This window comes from Corvus hawaiiensis, chromosome 1, assembly GCF_020740725.1.
Source record: "Corvus hawaiiensis isolate bCorHaw1 chromosome 1, bCorHaw1.pri.cur, whole genome shotgun sequence".
In the NCBI taxonomy this organism is placed as follows: Eukaryota; Metazoa; Chordata; class Aves; order Passeriformes; family Corvidae; genus Corvus; species Corvus hawaiiensis.
Genome location: NC_063213.1, coordinates 84,997,604 through 85,008,587, shown reverse-complemented (window position 1 = coordinate 85,008,587; position 10,984 = coordinate 84,997,604).

Below are 10,984 nucleotides of genomic sequence, written 5' to 3'. Positions count from 1 at the left end.
ACAACTCAAGAGAACTAAAAAAAAACCAAAACCAACCAAACAAAAAAAACCCAACAAAACCCTGAAGTGAACAACCAAATTCTAATAATTAAAAAAAATTCAAAACAAACAAATGAAGAACTAAAAAAACTTTCCACAAAACCCCAAAACTCTGCTGTTAATGTAATTTGAAAATAAATGGAATTCAAACTTTTACCAAGTGTCATCTGCTCTGTTTGCCCTTTCATGTTGGGTTATGTTCTTCAAAAGAAATTGGTAATATAATTTTGCCAGATGCTAAGTTTTCCAGTAAGTTACTGCTGTAAGATTTGTTTTGATGAACAGCCATGATGCTTGCTGGGGAGAGAGGATGATGAAGAGCTTGATTTACTCCTCAATGTTAAAATGGAGTTATTGGACAATAGAAGTTCAATAGGATCACTTAAAGAGTATTCTGAAGATAATTTTAGAATCATAGTCTTAAATATCAGGATATTTCTAAATTCTGTCATCTCTGCAGCATTTTTTAAAAATCTTCTTATCTAAATCATCCACCTATCAAAAATCTCTTTTAGTGGAAAAAATGTAGGATTCAAAAACCCCTATCTACTCAAGGTATTTAAACACTTACATAGTTTATGGTGAATATATATCTTTATTGGGTTTGTGTGGCCAGATTTTGGTAGTGAGGGGCTAGGGGTGGCTTCTGTAAGAAGCTGCCAGAAGAAGCAGCTGTCTGGCACAGCCAGCCTGTTCCTGACCAAGGCTGAGCCCAGCAGGAATGACAGTAATGTCTTTGTGATAACATAGTTAAGAAAGAGAAAAAAAGAAAAATGTTCTTGGGCAGAGCAACATCGATGCAGGCACCAAGTGGAGAAGGAGTGGGAGGAGGTGCTCCAGGTGCTGGAGCTGAGATTCACCTGCTGGAGCTGTGCCCCTGCAGCCCATGGAAAACCATGGGGCTGTAAAGATCCACCCACAGCTTGTGGAGGGTCCCCATGCCTGAGAGAGGAGGCTGTGAACGTGTGGGAAGCCTGTGCTGGAGCAGGGCTGTGACAGAGACCTGTGGAGAGAGGAGCCCATGCTAGAGCAGGTTTCATGGTTGGACTTGTGACCCTGTGGGGGACCCACACTGGAGCAGGCTGTGCCTGAAGGGCTGCACCCTGTGGAAGAGCAATCCACGTTGGTGCAATTCATGAAGAACTGTTGCTCATGGGATGGACTCACACTGGAGAAGTTCATGGAGAACTGTCTCCCGTGGGAGGGACCCCATGTTGGAGCAGGGGAAGGACTCTTCTCCTTGAACAGCAGGAGAAAACATATGTGATGAACTGACCATAAGCCCCATTCCCTGTCTCCCTGCACTTCTGTGGGGGAGGAGGTAGAGCTTGGGAAGAAGGGAAAGGTGGAGGGAAGGTGTTTTTAAGATGTATTTTAGTTTTCATTATCCTGCTCTGATTTTTTTAGTAATAAATTCAGTTAATATCCCCAATTTGAGCCTGTTTTGTCTGTGGCAATATTTGGTGAGTGATCTCTCCTGGTCCGTATCTCAACCCAGGAACCTTTTGCTATGTTTTCTTCCCCCTGTCCAGTTGTGGAGAGGAGTGACAGAGTGGCTTTGGTGGATACCTGGCATATGGCCAGGGTCAACCCACCAAAATATCTTTTATCTTCAGGGATATTTGTTTAAAAATCACTAATGGGACAACCTACCAGTAAAAAACATCTTTCTGCAGCACATTAGACTCTAACACTTTCTTTTTTTCCTTTTTTGGAAAGGCAAATGTTCTTTTAATAATAAACAGTGAAAGAAAGGTCAGTGTTCACCATGTCTCTGTATATTCAAGAGCTGTAGCTCTCTAGGCAGTAGTCTTTTATGATAGTTTGCAGCAAATTTGTATAGATGCCTCGATTTTGCTCTGCTACTATGCTAATAAATATTTATCTTTCCTAAAAGTTCAGTTGGTTTGCCCACATGATGTTAATTTATGGTTTGTCTACAGTGGGATGGGATCTGAAGTGTGGTGGTCTGACAGCTTATTTCTGTTCTCTCTCTTGTTACAGAAAAGGAGAAGCTAAGGTCTGTGGGCTGTGAATGTCAGCATGTTTAGAAATTTTAGTTAATTGTATGAACAAAAAAAAACCCCAAACCCAAGCCAGAAGGTTTTGTTCTTTGTGTGATTACATTTTATATTATCATTATACTTCTAGAGCCTTCCCTAAGTAAAGTACGGATTTTATTTGAGGCAGTTCTTAGAGCACAGGTCTTATGAGGAGCAGCTGAGAGAGCTAGGGCTGTTTAGCCTGGAGAAAAGGAGGCCCAGGGGGAATCTTACTGCTCTCTACAACTGGTTGTAGCCAGGTGGGAGTTGGTCTCTTCTCCCATGTAACAAGTGATAGAATGAGAGGAAGTGGCCTTATGTTGTGCCAGGGGAGGTTTAGATTGGCTATTATGAAAAATTTCTTCACTGAAAGGGTTGTCAAGCCCTGGAATAGGCTGCTTGGGGAAGTGGTGGAGTGACCATCCTTGGAGGTATTTAAAAGACATGTAGCTGTGGCACTGAGAGACATGGTTTAGTGGTAGACTTGGTAGTGCTGGATTAAAGATTGGACTCAATTAACTTTGAGGTCTTTTCCAACCTAAACAACTCTGTGATTCCTGCATTTCAAGACCCAGATATGTTGGTGAAAGCATATGATCAACTTGGTCAAATGCTAGAACTGCCTTTTGTTTAAACAATATCCCACTTATTTGTCATACTTCACTTGTGATCCCTTCCCTTTTCAGCAGCTCTGACAGATTTTTCTGTTGGAAAATATCTAATACTGAAACATTTTTCTTGAGAATATGTAATGTGAAAATGAACTCTGTTCTGTCTGTTCCAGAGGGAGAAAACATGCATACTTGCTATTGGGTATAATATCTGTCGCTATTTTTAATAGAGATACTTCTAGTCAGATTGATACACCTTTCCCCCAAATCCCTTACTAATAAAACATGATTTGTGGTGTCTTGCTTGAATACTGTTTTTTTAAAGTTAGCAATCCCCAGTCTAACTTGTGGAGATTGACCAAGGCTTTCATATCAGCAATTTCATTATCCCAGTTGAGATCCAGGGGAGTGTATAAACAAGGTTGGATTAGAATGACCTAGATGCATGAACTTTATGAGATGCACTCAAAGCAGTTATTAAAAGTCACACGGTAAATTTGCCTAGTGATACATTCTTAGTTATGTAAAACAAAGTACGTAGCTGAGATGTTCTACACTCACAGAGCAAAGATTAACACAAGCAGAGGGTGCTCCTTTGGGTTCCTCTCCTGATGCTAGGTCACTTTTCACTTGAAGAAACTATAGCACCTGCTGTTTCAACTATTTTATTGTGCTTCAGCACCATACTATCTTCTGGGCGAGTGAAGATAGTGTACAAATGACTTGTTGTATAAACTTGAATTCTTCCAGCAGGCAGGAGATCCTGAGTGCCTACCACAGTTTTTATGTCCTGTTTGTGATTGAAATATATTAATAACTTTCATATGAGTCTGTTCTATGCTCCTCAGTTTTACCAACAACAGTTGTATTTGTCAGGGCAGCCTTTCACACACACATCCATTTTGTGAGGAAAGCAGATCTCAGGGTAAAATTGCACCACTTTTTGCAGTGATGCAACATATCTATCACCATCTATGTGTTCATGTGCCCACACAAAAACATTTGTAAGCAAGCTATTAAATTCCTGTTGCAGGACAACTAAGGGGTAAAGCCTTAACCAAGGTTTGCATCTGAAAGAGTTGCACAACTGAAGCTTGCTCTTGAACTTAAAACATATTCTTTACATGCCTTGCTTGATTTACCATGTTGGTTAAAAATCAAAGCTAATACATGATGCATTGTTGTCTCCAAGTGGACAATGGAAGCAATAGGTTACGTGCTTGCAGAGACAGAAGAAAACCTAACACTTGGTACAACCTTTGGTGTAATGCTTCACTGGAGACAATGCATTACCAATGTGCTAGCAAGAGTGTCTCAGTGATGTTGTTTGTCCCTGCTTTGGACATATCTTTGGACATATTGTTTTGGAAATATCTGTCCAGTTTCTGAGAGGACATGGGTGGGTAGATCCAAAGAGATAGCACTAGCAAAGCCACATGTTCCAGCTGCTCTGGAAGGGAGCAGCCCATTTCTCTTGGGCTATTGAAAGGGAAAACCACTGGAAACTTAGTTATAAACTCCTTCCAGAAAAGAAAAAGCTGTGTGATCTGTGAATGGTGGCTCAGACATTGAGCAGCACTGTCCAGACTAAAGGCCAGTCCAAGGTAAGCAAGCAAAACCTGCTTCAGGTACCTGCTATCTTTGTGTCTTGCTGGCTGCTTCATGGGGTTGGAATTTAATCTTTTTAATCGATATTAAGAGTACTGGTGAACAGTCCAAGAGGCTTCCAGTTATGCCCCCACTCCACGTGTTGTGTTTGCTGCAGAAGACCAAGAACCCGCTGCTGTGCAGAGCCAGGGTCCTGCTAATATGCAAGGAAGCCCTGTGACAAAGCGCCCTAGTGCAATAGCACACATTTGTAGGATTTTAATGTTTTGCAAAGGCAGATATGTTTCCTCTTTCATTCCCTGCCTGTCTCTTCGAAAAATGGTGATAGTATCTGAACAGGAGAACTGACTTGAAAATCCCAAATAGTACTGTGAAAGTGTTCAAGTGTTAAAGGAGAGTCATCAGGATATACTAACATCAGTAACCAAGGATGAAAATAGCCCTTTTTATGCTTCAAATAATCCTCGCAGATTTTACTAGGCCTCTGAGTATTAGATTCACCATAATATGTAGTCTAAAACAGTGCAGTATGTGATCATTACTGATAAAGTAATACTAGGAAAAGTAGTTTAGAAAATATGAGTAGCTATGCAGACAGCATATAGCACTATAGTCTTATGAATAGAAATCTAAATGACCAAGAAAAAATGAGCTGAGATATTTTCATGAGCAAAAAGAGAACACTACTCTAGTGTGGAGTCCTCCATGGGCTGCAGGTGGATCTCTGCTCTACTATGGACTTCCATGGGCTGCAGGAGCACAGCTACCTTGTCATGGCCTTCATTACAGACTGCAAGGGAATCTCAGCTCTGGCACCTGGAGCACCTCCTTGCCCCTCCTTCCTCACTGACCTTGGTGTCTGCATAGCTATTCCTCTCACATATTCTCACTCCTCTCTCCACCTGCAGTCACACAGGGACAATTTTTAATTGTTATCCCAGTAATGCTACCACCATCACTGTTGGGTTCAGGCTTGACCAGCAACAGGTCTGCATTGGAGCTGGCTGGCATTGGCTCTGTTGGACATGGGAGAAGCTTCTGGAAACTTCTCACAAAAGCCACTCTTGTAGCCTCTCTACTACCAAAACCTTGCCATTCAAGCCCAATGCAATGTTTGAATTTATAAAAGTTCAAAATAAAACAATAACATGGCACTTGTTGGAAAAGTCTTTTGCCAATTGCTTTAAGTGGTTTTCCTAAACTAAAACTGCCATGCAATGTAGACATTCCAAATTTCAATGAATAATATTATATAATTACTACTCTTAAAATGGTTACTATTAAAAGTAGAAAACCCCAAAGTAATTGTACTTTGTTTCCTGTTTCTTCATACTAGATGAATTCTCATTGCAACAGCTTTTAATTTCAATTCAAAGCAGACAAAACAATCTCCTTTGCAGATGCAACCCCATCTGCTACTGTGGCTAAACCTCAGAGATCTTCTTGAATATTCTTGTTTCTGCATCAGATCAAAAAAAGATAAATTGCAAGTAACACTGCAGATGACAAACCATGCCTTATTTTTCATCGAGTAATACTGTCATCTTCTGCCACTTTGTATCTTCATCAACACTAGGCTAATTAGAAACATGAAACGTAATTATCTAACATTTTCTTACATATAAAATCCAGTCTAACACTGTTCTCAATTTCTTATTGTGGCACTGCACAGATGTGGGCTTACTGGGTACCTATTGCATCATAGCTTCCAGTCCCCTCTAAGTACTGCCTAGAGCAGAAATTGTTACTCAAAGCCAATCCTCTCCTCAGTTCAGGGACCCTGGAAGCAGACAAGAATGCACCCCCAAACATGCATGAATAAATTATCAGCAAAGGTCTGCACCAGCCATCTGTGTCTGTGTTGCACAACATGTAGAACAACAAGGAGTGCTAATCTTCCTGCTTGTGATCCTCTTCCCCCTCCAGCTCCCAACACGGTAGCCCTCAGTAAGATGAACCATCCTCTACAAACTTACTGATAGCTAGACCAGTTCCTTGCCAGCACCTTGGGCATAGACCCTCATTTGTTATCACAGCATTCAGCTAAGCAGGCCAGGAAAGATGGAAACCCACACAGAGAATTTCTTAATTCAGCCTTTCAGAGGCTTACAACTTTTGTTTGGTTTTGAAAGTTTTTAGTCTGTTTGTGGGAAAATGCCAATACAAGTGTACAAAGTGGATGTCTCCAGCAGCTGGGCTCAGGCACGCAGTCTGGATCTCAGTCTCCCGAGTCTCCCCAGTCACTGGTACTTGGATGTACCAGCCCATGCATGCATGGAGATACAGTATGAACCCACCATTAACTGTGCTCAGACACAGAGGGCATCCAGCAAGAGGCCCTGGGTCCTCAACCTCCACAGCTGACAGCACTTGGGCATGCAAAATTCTGAGGGGCCTGCAGCTCCATCCCAGCCACTGGTATATTTAGGCTGTTCTTGTCTCAGATTTTCATTATACACCTTAGTTAAAACAGACAAACAAAAAGACAAACAACAACACCCTGAAAAAAATCCATTCAATGATTTATTCATGTAATCTTGTTTTACATACAGTGAATTTATGGACTATCTCATGAACTGATCACAAGAGGGATTTCTTGAGAGTCTCCTGTGGAGAAAAAATTGCTTACCAAAGCAAAGCTTTACTTTGTTGTGGGTCTTTTTTGTGTTTTGGGGTTTTTTTGTTTGGTTGGTTTTTGGTTTGGTGTTTTTGTTTTTGTTTTTTTTTAAATCATATCGAAACTCTTTCTCATAGAATTGTTTGTTTGTGCTGGTGAATTTTTGCAAAGCACTGTTTACAGGAGGAGCAGAAAGGGAAATGGTGGTACTGACCAGAAGAGTAGGGTTCTACTTTTAGTAGTTATTTGCAACTTAAATATGTAGATGATGTAGCATAAGATGTAGGGGAAAATACAAAATACAAAGCACAGCTCTATTGTTTATAGAGATTGCTTTCCATAACACCGTATTTTCAGCCTAGGAAAGTATGTCTCCACGGGCATTTTAAACTGCAGCCTTTGAATGGGCTTTCGTTTTAAGTAAGTCAATTCTATGAAAAGCTCTCCAGTAAGGATTTGGAATGGATACTAGTGAAGACTACAGGTAATTTTGGTCTCCAGGGATAAGGCCCCTTACCTTTGTTAGCCTCTGTACAGATGCCTCCAGAGAAACATACTGCCTTTTCCTACTCTGTGTACAACAGCAAGGCCAGCTGTTTGGCAGCAAGGCTGGGCTCTACTTGATCTAGAAAAGGTTTTATCTTTCTTAATGTATACTGTAAATATTTTGTTCTAGCAGATCCAATTTGAAACTTTCCAGGGTGATAGATGAGATCTGCCCTGAGACATCACAGACCATTTCTTCCTCCTTGTGGGTAACTGCAGATGAGATTTCTGTGAGATCAAAACATTTTGTCCATAATTCTTGATGGTTTCCATGTGGCCCAAATGAGAAAATTCAAACTGAATGAGAGAGTTTGAATCAGGCCCAGCAAAGAATTACTCCATGCAGTAAAAATGTCAAGAAATTGTTCTTTGCAGCTGTACAGAATGCTGAGGCAGAGCTGTCTATCCTATAAATGGCACAATCAAGGTCAATCCACTTCCACCCTGTCTCCTAGCCCTGTGCCAGAGCCATTGCTAGTAGTAACAGATGGTTTCCAGGCCAGCACCAGGCAACAGAATTCTTATGCCAAGTAGTGTATGGTTAACATGTCCTCAGCAAGAAACATACCACACTCAGGGTAGGGAAAGGATTTCACTTGTCACAAGGATACTGAAAGCAGAAAACAGCAGGAAGAAACTCAGGGCAAAAGGCGAAAAAGGCAGCTTCCATATCCTCAGGACAGATCCTCGTATGTTCTCCCATCCACTCCTAACAGATCCAGTTCAAGGGAAGACTCTGAACGGGTCTGCACTTCACAGCCAAGAGTCAGCCGCAGATTTAGGCAATGGAACTCCTGAAGCATCCCACTGGGCAGTGTGTGGTGTAGATTAATACTATGTATGGTTCTCACAGGTAAGTTATGGAAGAGAAGGATCAAGAGAGGGTCCCCACTAGAGAGCAGACGGACTGATCAATCTACACAAACAAGGAGCTGAAGGAGAATGACTGTATCATGTAAGAATTGGCTGAGTGCCTGACACGGCACCCTGTGAGAACACTACTCTCAGAAAGGATCACCTCTGGACAATATGACCTACACCATCAACAAGGGAAGGACTCAACAGAAGCATCTAAAGTAGAACGGCAACAAAGTTGTGAAAGAAGCACTTTTCAACCACTAAGTGATGTAGTGTGCAGTTGGAAAGGGCAGTAGCATGGCTTGATGCTCAGAATCAGATCTGTGGAATTGTCTGTGTGATCAGTCTGATTAACTGATGGTACATGAACTGAGCAAATAAGATTCAGGAATTGCGAAGGAGATTCATTCGATGCATTTTGTTTCTCCCACCACGCAAGACTTGTTGGCAGTACCAATCTTAACTTCCTGCACTGGTAGCCACATGGCTTCACCAGGTTCTGAGAATCCTGCATCATCCTAAAAAGATTGGTGTTTACATTGTGTTAATTACTGTCACCTTCTGAGTACATGCTCAAGAGATTATTTCCATCCAACAAAATAAGTCTCATGGACCATGTCTGTCACCGTCTCATGAGGAACCAGCTGGGATGAACTTTGCAGCTATCACCAGGCAACTCTGAATGAGAAAACAGCTACAGCCTGGTGATGAAAAGAGCCCTTCCAGGTCCCACCAGCTAGGCATGGAGCCACAAGCACACCTGTCTTGTGTCCAAATTAACTTGTTTCCAATGAGAAGGAGGTCTACGCATATTTGCTACCATATCAAAAGAAAAAGACAGCTGAACCTTTGTGTTTCTATGAGCAGAATGAATATCTATCTGTTTGATGGCATCAGTCCATACCACACCATGAGCTCTGCTGGAAACTCTGCAAGTAAAGCCTATCCCATTGCAAGCATCATCTGTCAGCAACCATGGCAAAGATCTTCAATTTGAGCTGTAGCACTGGAGGCCAGACCGTTCCGAGGCAGGCTCCCAGGTACAGGGCTGTCAGACCTCTCACTCAGCTATGAAGCATGAGAATCATCAATGAACTGCCTGGACACCAGGACTCAGTGAAGAGGATCACCAGCCTGTGAACCCTCACTGCAGGAACGTGGAGCTGTTTCCAGTCTTCTGGATACTTTGTGACAGTGGTGAATTTGAGGCATGGGAAAAAGTAAAGCCGCCCCATCACAAAGCTACATGGGAGCTTCAGCGTGGAACATGGCAGCAGGAATGGTGGCCTCTCCTTGCTCCACTCCATGACCTGCCTTGAGGGAGCACCAAACATTCTGCTATCTTAACCTAAGCACAGTAACCACAGGCAATCAGAAATCCTAATCTGTTTCAATTTCAATTTCACTCCTCCTTCCTCATTCCTTTTCTGCTCTCACCACAATAAATGAATGCTGTTTCTTCAATGTTACCTGCATGTCCATAGAGATCATGAGCCCTGGAGATCAGAGGTGTAGACTTACTGTGAAGCCCATGCTTGCTGAGATTAGTGACAGATATTATGAACAGACTCTTTAACTCAGTTTGCATGGCTGTGGAATGGAAACTGCCATTGCAGGTAACTATCATGTTCTCTGTGCTGGGCTCTGCCCTTGGATCACAGCAGCAGCACTAGAGACTGGGGGAAGAGCGGCTGGAAAGCTGTCCATTGGGAAAGGCCTTGGGGGTGCTGTCAGCTGAACATGAACTAGCGTGTGCCAGGTGGCCAAGAAGGCCAAGGGCATCCTGGCCTGTATCAGCAATGGTGTGGCCAGCAGCACTAGGCCAGTGATGGTCCCCCTGTACTTGGCACTGGTGAGCACTCAAATCCTGTGTTCTGTTCTGGTCCCCTCACTACAAGAAGGACATTGAGATGCTGGAGTGAGTCCAGAGAAGGGCAATGGAGCTGGGGAAGGGTCTGGAGCACCAGTGTGATGAGGAGCATCTGAGGGAGCTGGAATTGTTTAGCCTGGAGAAAAGGAGGCTCAGGGGTGAGCCTTACCACTCTCTACAACTGCCTGAAAGGAGGCTGTAGCCAGGTGGGAGTTGGTCTCTTCTCCCACATAACAAGTGATAGAATGAGAAGAAATGGTCTTATGTTGTGCCAGGGGAGGTTTAGATCGGCTATTATGAAAAATTTCTTCACTGAAAGGGTTGTCAAGCCCTGGAACAGTCTTCCTGGGGAAGTGGTGGAGTGACCAAGAGTTGATTCCCTGAAGGGATACTGCAAGTATTTAAAAGATGTGTAGATGTGGCACTTAGGGACACAGTTTAGTGGTGGACCTGGCAGTGGTGGGTTATACGTCAGACTTCATGTTCTACCAGGTCTTTTCCAACCTAAACAATTCTATGATTCACTGCTGATACCCACAGGCAGCAGATACTGGCACTGGAATCACAAGGTGGGGTTGGAATGCCCAGGCATGCTCCGTTCATCTACAGCCTTCAGGATCCCAAAGGCATGTCTGTTGGACTGCATGTGTGCAAGGTCCCAAGGTGAAATGGTACTGACAAACTGAAGAAGTCCTGGAGAAGTCCCAGTGTCTGTCCACGCACTGGAAAGAACTGATGGTGAGGGTGGTTTTTATTTCTCAGGGAAGACAGAGAAAACTGTAAAGTGCTATAT